This window comes from Vulpes vulpes, chromosome 12, assembly GCF_048418805.1.
Source record: "Vulpes vulpes isolate BD-2025 chromosome 12, VulVul3, whole genome shotgun sequence".
NCBI lineage: Eukaryota > Metazoa > Chordata > Mammalia > Carnivora > Canidae > Vulpes > Vulpes vulpes.
The window spans coordinates 76,275,895-76,284,537 of record NC_132791.1 but is presented as its reverse complement, the minus strand read 5'-3'; the positions used below and the strand labels follow the sequence as shown (position 1 = coordinate 76,284,537).

Here is an 8,643-nt window from a genome sequence, read left to right as displayed (position 1 = left end):
AGAGAGGCAGAGACACAGGCAGAGAGAGAAGCAGGCTCCATGCAAGGAGCCAGATGTGGGATTCGATCCCGGGTATGCAGGATCAGGCCCTGGACTGTAGGCGGCGCTAAACCGCTGAGCCACCCGGGCTGCCCTATTGTGGTAGTTTAAATAATACAATCAAAATTCTGAATGTTTCAGTATTTTTGCTACGTCTGTGTAATAAGATCATTAAAAAGCCACTAAAACGAGATTTGGGAAGATTCTGTAATTGTTCTAGGAAGATGTTTATGATACAATATTCACTGACAAAATATTATACATGAAACATGACTTCCACTAGGCACACTTTTTCCCTGTGGAATACTGAGAGGAAGGGAGGAATACTTCAAAATGTTTCTAGTGCTGGTTCTGGGTTGTGGGGTTTAATGACTTAATTTAATCATCAAATTTAATGACTCAAATTTGTTTGCTTACTACAGTAATCAAGTCTTATAAGTGAATAGCAGAACAGTACATTTTATTATTTGTTGATATTATTTTTTGATGTTACCCAAGACTTGACATTTGCTTCAAATGGTTCTTAGGTTAATGTCTATCTTGTTCAGTGCACACCACAGTGAAAGCATTTACTTTGAACTTGTTTCTCAAATAATCAATGTCAGTTAGCAAATTGGCAACATTAGTGAGGACTTTTACACCCCTTCTTGCTTTCTGATATTTAACTGGATTTTCAAAAATTAATTTGGAAAAAACACTAAGAGCACAGTTTTATAAGTTTTTTACATTTGTAATATAAATTTTCATATTTTTGGTGTGAGGAACTGTTTTACTTGAGGTCTGTTCCATAGTTATGGATGCAGAAAAAGGGAGTTTTGAAATATGTGGGACAATCTTTTAAATTAAATGGTTGCGAGTTTTCTAAAAGACAAGATCTTCCACTATGTGGAGAACTCAAAACTTTTTTCTTTTTTTAATGTAAAGCTTTTATTTAAATTCAACTTAGTTAACATATAGTGTCTTACTAGTTTCAGAGGTAGAGTTCAGTGATTCATCTGTTGCATATCACACCCAGTGCTCATCACATCAGGTGCCCTCCTCAATGCCCATCACCCCATTACCCCACCCAGCCCCATCCAACCCAAAACTTATTTTAAAAATCGATGGTCATTTCGAGGTTTTCAAATCATCGCTAGCCTCTGGATTCTGCAGCGAATGCCCGAGCCTGGGCCGGAGTGTCGGGTGTCACACGGGTCCCCAGCAGAAGCTGCCCCAGCCGGAAGCTGGGCTCCCCCAGGTCTGCTCCGCCTCCCTCTGTCAGGCCCTCGGAGTAAGGGGTCCTTCCTTCACAGGCCACGGAGGAAGTGTGGCTTTGCCAACTCGCCATCACAGCTGCTCTCGGTCTGAACGAGGTCAAACAGCAAGAAACACGAAGGGCAAGTACACTTACTTTGTGGTGGGAAATGTGGCCCTTGAGGAGACCGGCGGCGCGGCGGCTATTTATGCTAATGAGGCCGCGGGCTCCCGCGTAGTCGTGGCCGAGTGGTTAAGGCGATGGACTAGAAATCCATTGGGGTCTCCCCGCGCAGGTTCGAATCCTGCCGACTACGGCTCTCCCCACTTCGGGGAGGCAGCCTCTTTGTCTCCCCGCCAGGGCCCGGCGCTGCTCTGGCCTCTCAGGAGGGACCCTGGCCCCTTCTTTATAGGTAGGGCCAAGGAAAGACTTAAGACTCGGCGGCGTGCTTCCCCCACACAGCCAGACACCAGCGTTGTTTCTCTCCTAGTTTTTTCCACAAGTAACTCGACCGCACTCCTCCAAGTGTTTTCTTTTCCGTGAAGAAGAGCCCAGGCTTTGTGATGCTTTCGTGTTTGCTGCAACCAGAGCACCCTTTCCCCAAGGAAATGTTGGCAGCAGTGTTTGCATTGTTGCTCTTCCCAAGCAATGGAAGATGGGTTAATTTATTGACATTCCCTCCAGGGAGTATGGAATGAAAATCACTTAAGCCCCAAAGCAGTAAAGGATGTAAAACCATAGATGGATATCTAAGTGGTACTCTTTCTTACTCCTTATTTACTGGGTCCCCAGAAATTGTCCAATGGGCAGCCATCCTCTAGGGAATAGACACTCTCTGGTGAGTCAGAAACTAAAAGGAGAAAACAGGCATTTGTACCCTAGACCTTCAGATTGAGCGTCTGCCCCTCTGTGGACAGAGTGGTCCAGGATGTACAAAAATACATGGCTCTTCCCCCAGTCTTGGTAATTCCTAATCCCATCCCAGGTCTTGGGGAGCAGAGCCTTCCTTGCTGAACAGATCGTTTCTCTCAGCATCATGGACGACAGATAAGTCAAATTGCGGGGACAGAGGAGACGCAAGTCGGGCTGGGTTAAGTAGGGCGGGTCTGATTCGGGGGCGTTGTTCCTGGAATGAGCGATCTCAGGAAGGGGGTTGGTTCAGCAGCGGAGCCGGGAGAGAAGCACCGGCCGAAAGGGGGCAGACGTCTGCGGAGGGAACAGGTTGTCCTGTGAGGACCGAGAGTTGCCCCGCATGGGGGACATAAGGATCAGGAGTCCGCGCGATGCCTTTTGGGCCTATGGTTGCAGGTCGGGAAGTCCTGGCCCCAGCCACCAGTTCCCTTTTGGCCCCTTATCCGAAAGCAGAGAAACAGATGGAAGCTCCTTCTGTGGGAGGTCCCAGGGGGCGAGGCTCACCTCCGTGAATCCGCACTGTGTCCTGCCTCCCCTCTGTCCGCCCGCTCCGCGGGTCCGGTCCTGTCGCCTGTTAGTCGCCGTCTCCCCCTCCGACCCTCCTACCTCCCCACCCCCCGCAGCGCTCCTCTGGCCTCGCCCCACCGACACCTGCGCCTCCGATTCCCTTCCCGCTTCTCCAGCTGGGTCCCCGGTGCTTCCTTTGCGCAGGAGGTCGCGACCTCATACTGTCCGAGGACTGGAAGCACTTGGCCGGGGAGCAGGTGCAGCGCGTCGCCGGGTCACGGAAGGTTTCTCAGATTCATCCTTACGCTGGAGCCCAAGTCAAGCCGGCAGCCAGAGAGCTGGCAGTGGAGATGCAAAATAGATAATGTGCGGGAGCGTTTTCCATTATTCTGTGCGCTTTGAACAGGGAGCAGCGAGGTTGACTGAGACAATCGTGCTGCAAGTGGATGAGTAGCCTTGAACGGCTCTGAGGTCCGAGACCACGGGCACCAATAACGAAGCCCTAGCAGAGGATGGTTTCGATCCATCGACCTCTGGGTTATGGGCCCAGCACGCTCCCGCTGCGCCACTCTGCTTCCACACGAGGAAGAGGCTCTACTTTTAAGGTTTGGTTCTCAGCCTCTTCCCTCACCTTTCACCTTGCTTCATGAGGCTGTTTCCCCGTCCTCTCTCTATTCTTCCTTCCACCTCTCACCTCTCACCCACCTCCAGCTTTGGTCACAGTGCCTCCAGCTCGCTGTCTTCACAGATCTCCGATCCTTTCCCTACGAGGTTGCTAAGCATCCCCTTTGGGTTAGGGACGACTATGGCTGGGATGTCAACTCTCCAGACTAAGGGGCGGGCAAAGCCTTTTGAACCCACTCACGAGTCGCCTTCTTTCTCAACCAAAGCCCTTCCCTTGCGATTCCTTCTTGGTCCTCCAGCCAATCCCCGTTTCCTGCTTAAACACGCACCCCCATTTATCCGTGGGGGCCTCTGTTTTACCTTCAGTGACCCCTCCCGGACTGTCCGCGAGGCTTCAGACGCTTTGAGGCTCTGGATTGTTCGCGATGCCAAAATGAACCCCCTATTTCCACCTCCCCTCTGCAGGCTGCAGAGTCACCGCTGTTTCCCTGCACCCAGGCCTGGAGGCGCTCACTCCCGCTCCCCGCTTCCAGAGCTCTGCTTGTCTGGCGGGTTCGTGATTTCCTACCTCGTCCTATTCCTAGGACCCCGAGACACTTAGGAACTGAGGTAGGAGGCCCTCGCCACTCGGCAGGTTGCCAAGGCTCCAGGCGCTTGCAGAAACTGGAAATGAAGTTCCCGGAGCAGAGACAGGCTCTTCTCCGAGGTCATTTTACCCAAACTTGGGGCACGTTTCCCGTGACACAGGCGCCGCTCGGGAGCCGCTCATTGCACCTTCAAACTTCTGGGAGTGCTGACTGGCTTCTTCCTTCCTCCCTATTCGATTCCCCTCTGAATTCCGCAGGACACTTACATTCCCCGGTGGATTCTCGTGTTTCTATCCTCCTCCCTGCTGCCTGCCACAGAAGCTGCCGACCTCCTGTTCAGAATGCTGCAGGGGAGTGAGGGGTGGGAGCGCTTCCACGTTCTCCTGCAGGCAGGTGGCCTCCGTCCAGGAGAGGACTTGTGGCCTCTGCATCTGTCACTTTGACTCTTCATGCTGCCCTAGGAAACAGCAAGTTTCAAGCCAAGACCTTCAAAAACGGCTTTGTGGGAATTCAACCAGGGACTTTGCCATTGCCAGTCAATGCTATACAGCTCAGTCAAACTCCTGCATGGGTTCTTAGCTTGATTGACAGCCCAGTTTGGCGGGGGGGGGGGGGGGGGGGGGTGGGCTTTCTGTTGAGAGTTCTAATTTAGGAGTGTGCTTTTCTCCTGCCTGTGATTCTATAGCTGGAACGTACTAGAAGACCTGCAACCTACACATTTATATCTCAAAAGTCCACCCTTTCTCCCTCAGGACTGGCAATATGAGTTAAAGTCCTCCAATTCTCCCTGATCTTCAGCTCTCTGAACTTTGCTCTCTGCTTCCTGCAGCATTCTTCATCTTTAGATTTGTCCCCCTGTCCTGCTATCACTTTTGGCAATGAGGTGAGTGCATCTTCTACTCACTGATCTCCTGTCTTGGTCTTCATCTTTTCAGGTACAAAAACTTGGAGTCATAACTCGATCCAGGGAAAATCAGGCTTTAGGGGAAGCCTATATCTTATATAGGCTTATTTTATATATAACACAGGAGATGGAAATTCCTGTAATTAAATAAGAAGTAGAGTTAGATTTAAAAAAAAAAAAAAACAGTAGACTTAGATCCAGCAAGATAACTTATTGGAACGAAGCAATTTCTTGAACTTTGTCTCTCTCCCAATGAGGTAAAATAACACATAACACATTAAAATGTATATTTGAAGCCAAAATTTCTTACTCTTTGACATAATTGATGACCATCATAGTGTTATGAAAAATTAGCATATTGTACTGTGTCCTAGAATTGGCAAGACTCCTTAATTTGATTTAATTTCCAGCTTCCTACTTTGTCAGCCTCTGATGGCCATCAGTGAGCTATACACTCCAGACTAGGACAAACTCTGATGGAAGTGGGGAGACAGATTGAATAAAAAAATAAATACTCCACAAGTGAGAAATGATGGCAGAAACAGACATTTGCCGTGAGATTATGTGTAATAAAAAGATTTCAAAACTCGAAATGACCAATAGTTCTCAATTTTTAAAATAAACCGTGGAACATAATGGAATATGCTGCAGCTGATAATATGAATGAGGCATGTTACTATGTACTGATGTGAATTACATATACATGTAAATATATGTGCACTTGAATGAACTGCAGACTCACATGCAGTTGTAAGAAATGATAGAGAACACTCGACCCTAGTTTCCCCCAATGGTAACATCTCTGCATGTTAGAATATCACAAGCAGGATATTGACATTGATACAGTCCTCCAGTCTTATTCTGATTTCTGCCTCTGTACTCAATTTTTAGTGTGGTGGTGGGCATTTAGTTCTGTGTGGTTTTATTCCATGTGCAGATTCATGTGTCCACCTCTCACAGCAAGCATCCCTCCTGTTGCCTTTTAATAACCATACCCACCATCTCCTAGCACTCCCTCCTTAACACCAGGACATCAGAAACTGATTCTTCATTTGTCTAATTTAGTCATTTTCAGAATGTTGTAGAAGTGGAATCACACAAAATATAACATTTGGAGACTGACTTCTTTTCCATGTAATTCCTCCAGAAAGTCATCCAAGTTGCCACATGTACCTATAGTCCATTCCTTTGTATTGCTGAGTTGTGTTCCACAGTATAGATATATCATAGGTTGCTTAGTCATTCACCTGGTGATAGAGATTGTTTCCAGTTTGGGCTGTTTGGGGGTAAAGATGCTAGGAAAAATTACATATAGATTTTTGTGGGGACATGAGTTTCTGTTTATTATTGGATTGTCTGATAATCTCCTGTTCAGTTTTGTAAATAACTGCTAAACCATCTTCCTAACTCACTGTACCATTTTACCTTCCCCCCAGCAGCAGTTGAGTTTCCTCACATCCTCACCAGAACTGGATGTTGTCATTACTTTTGTTTTAGCCATTCTGATAGGTGAAGGGTGATATTTTGTTCTGATTTTAATTTCTATTTCCCTAATGGCTAATATTGTTGAACATTTTCTCACATGTTTATTTGCCATCTGTGTATCATCATGGGTGAAATGTCAAAGTGTCTCTTCATGTCTTTTCTCCATTTTCGAACTGAAGTGTTAGCTTTCTTTTTTAATCTGTTCAGTTTTGAGAATTCTGTGTACATGTTCTAGATACTAACTTTTGTCACATATGCGGTTTACAACCCCCCCCCTCAATTTGTAGCTTGTTTTTTTCCAACTGCTTCATGGTGTCTTTTGCAAAGTAAAAGTTCTTAATTTTGAAGGGATCCAATTTATCTCTTTTCCTTTTAAGGATTGAGCTTTTGGTATCAAGTCAAAGGAATCTGCCTGACCCTAGATACTGAAGATCAACTGTTATTTTCTGAAAGTTTTATAATTTTACATTTCATTCTATGATTCATTTTAGTTTGTGTATACAGAATGAGGTTTAGGTCACTGTGGGTGTTTGTTTTTATTTTTGTTTTGTTGGGCTTTGTTTTTGTTTTTTTGTTTTGTTTCATTTTTTGCCTATGGATGTCCAATTGCTCCAGCACTGTTGGTTGAAAAGACAATTATTCCTCCATTGAATTTTTTTTTCTGCACTATTGTCAAAAATCAGTTGGGCTTATTTCTGTGGGTCAGTTTATATTTTTAAGGGAAAGAAATAACCAAGATGAATACTGTTTATGAGTGTGTACCATTCATTTAAAAGGGTGGTTCAGTGGTTAAGTGTCTGCTCAGGTCCTATCCCAGGGTCCTCAGATGGAGGGGAGTCAAACCTCTGGCTCCCTGCTCAGCAGAGAGTCTCTTCTCTCTCTCCCTCTGCTCCTTCCCCCAGTCATACTCTGTCTCTCTCTTTCAAATAAATAAATTAAATATTAAAAAATACAGAGTGGCCTGAATATTATATACACATATAACTCTGGAAAGCTATACAAAAACTCTTTCCACTATGGAGGGAAACTGAAGTTAGAGCATATAGATAGAAAAAGACATTTTTTTCACTGCATGTATCCCAATATCATTTGAGCTTCATATCATGATTATTATTTTTAAAATAATTTAAATATTAATATTCTTAATAGGCAATGAAAATACACTTTATGTCAGTTGATTACAGCTTTCTTTTAGACTTTGTTTTCCAGTTACATGGAAACAAATGATTTTGCTGTGTTCAGATAGCATTTATTTCTGACATTTCTTTACTTACCTCATAAAAAGGCTGGAGTTGTGCTAGGCAAGCATGGAATTCCAGATCGGCTTCACACAGATAGATGACAATATGAGTCTGTTGCGAGACATTGAGGATACAGTTGGTATTCCAGAAAGGAAATTGCTAAAAAAACTAACAATCTGGTGGAGAAGCAAGCACTCCCACTAACTTTTATTCTTTTTGAAAGAATTGCCTTCAAGCAGGATTTTGATTGCAGGAAACACCCAGATATCTCTGAAATTTGGACTCTTCTTGGGAGAAAATAAAACATCAGAACTCCACTCAAACCTCCTAGGTATTACAGTAATTATTTCTTTTTTTCTGGCCCGATTGATAGACTCCATGAGTGGCCAGTTGATCCCAAGACCAAAATAGGGATGTTCAATAAATGAGGATGCACCGCTTACCATTTAGGTAGGACTCCTATTTCTCTTTGGACTGGCAGCTATGTAGAATTTCAAAGTCACCTTCAGGGTGTCAAAACATACATAGTTGGCAGGATTTGAACCTGCATGGGAAGACCTTAATGGATTTCTAGTCCATCACCTTAACCACTCAGCCACAACTATACAACAAAGCCTCCTGTTGTTAAAGTTAATAGCCATTCTGAATTTCAGCTCTCTATAGGATCAAGTTGCATACCAGAAAGTACATTTGTAGTCAATCTCTCCGATTCTTTGACATCATTTGGATGATTATCCTATTGTTGCACTGTATTGGCAAGTAACATTTTATCCTCAGACCTGCAAGCACTTGTATTCTGGTGGGTTGCTGGAATGAGATCAGCTTCCTGCTCTGGCAGCCTCTCACGAAGACTCCTGAGATACATCCCACAACTGGAACAAGCTTTACATTCACTCCAGAATTATATGTAATAGGTACAATTTTTAAAAACGAAGAGTGAAAAGGTCATGTACAGGCATATATTTTAACTCTGGAAGGTTCTACCAGACCTGGCTTCAGGTTGCTGGTGTGGGTAGAAATTGAATAGCTGAGCTTATGGATTGCAGAGAGGTCTTAGCTTTCACCATATATACTTCAAAATAACCTGAGTTTTTTTTCTTTTTTGAACTG

General features: G+C 44.8%; 3 non-coding genes across 3 annotated transcripts; 1 reads left to right on the top strand and 2 right to left on the bottom strand.

The window, feature by feature from the left end:
• Positions 1–1,507: 1,507 nt before the first annotated feature.
• On the top strand, positions 1,508–1,589 carry TRNAS-AGA (transfer RNA serine (anticodon AGA)). The gene has a single exon. It is a non-coding gene; the product is annotated as a tRNA-Ser (tRNA).
• Positions 1,590–3,195: 1,606 nt separating this feature from the next.
• TRNAM-CAU (transfer RNA methionine (anticodon CAU)) lies at positions 3,196–3,267 on the bottom strand. Its single transcript has one exon. It is a non-coding gene; the product is annotated as a tRNA-Met (tRNA).
• Positions 3,268–8,056: 4,789 nt separating this feature from the next.
• Positions 8,057–8,138, bottom strand: TRNAS-AGA (transfer RNA serine (anticodon AGA)). The gene has a single exon. It is a non-coding gene; the product is annotated as a tRNA-Ser (tRNA).
• Positions 8,139–8,643: the final 505 nt, after the last annotated feature.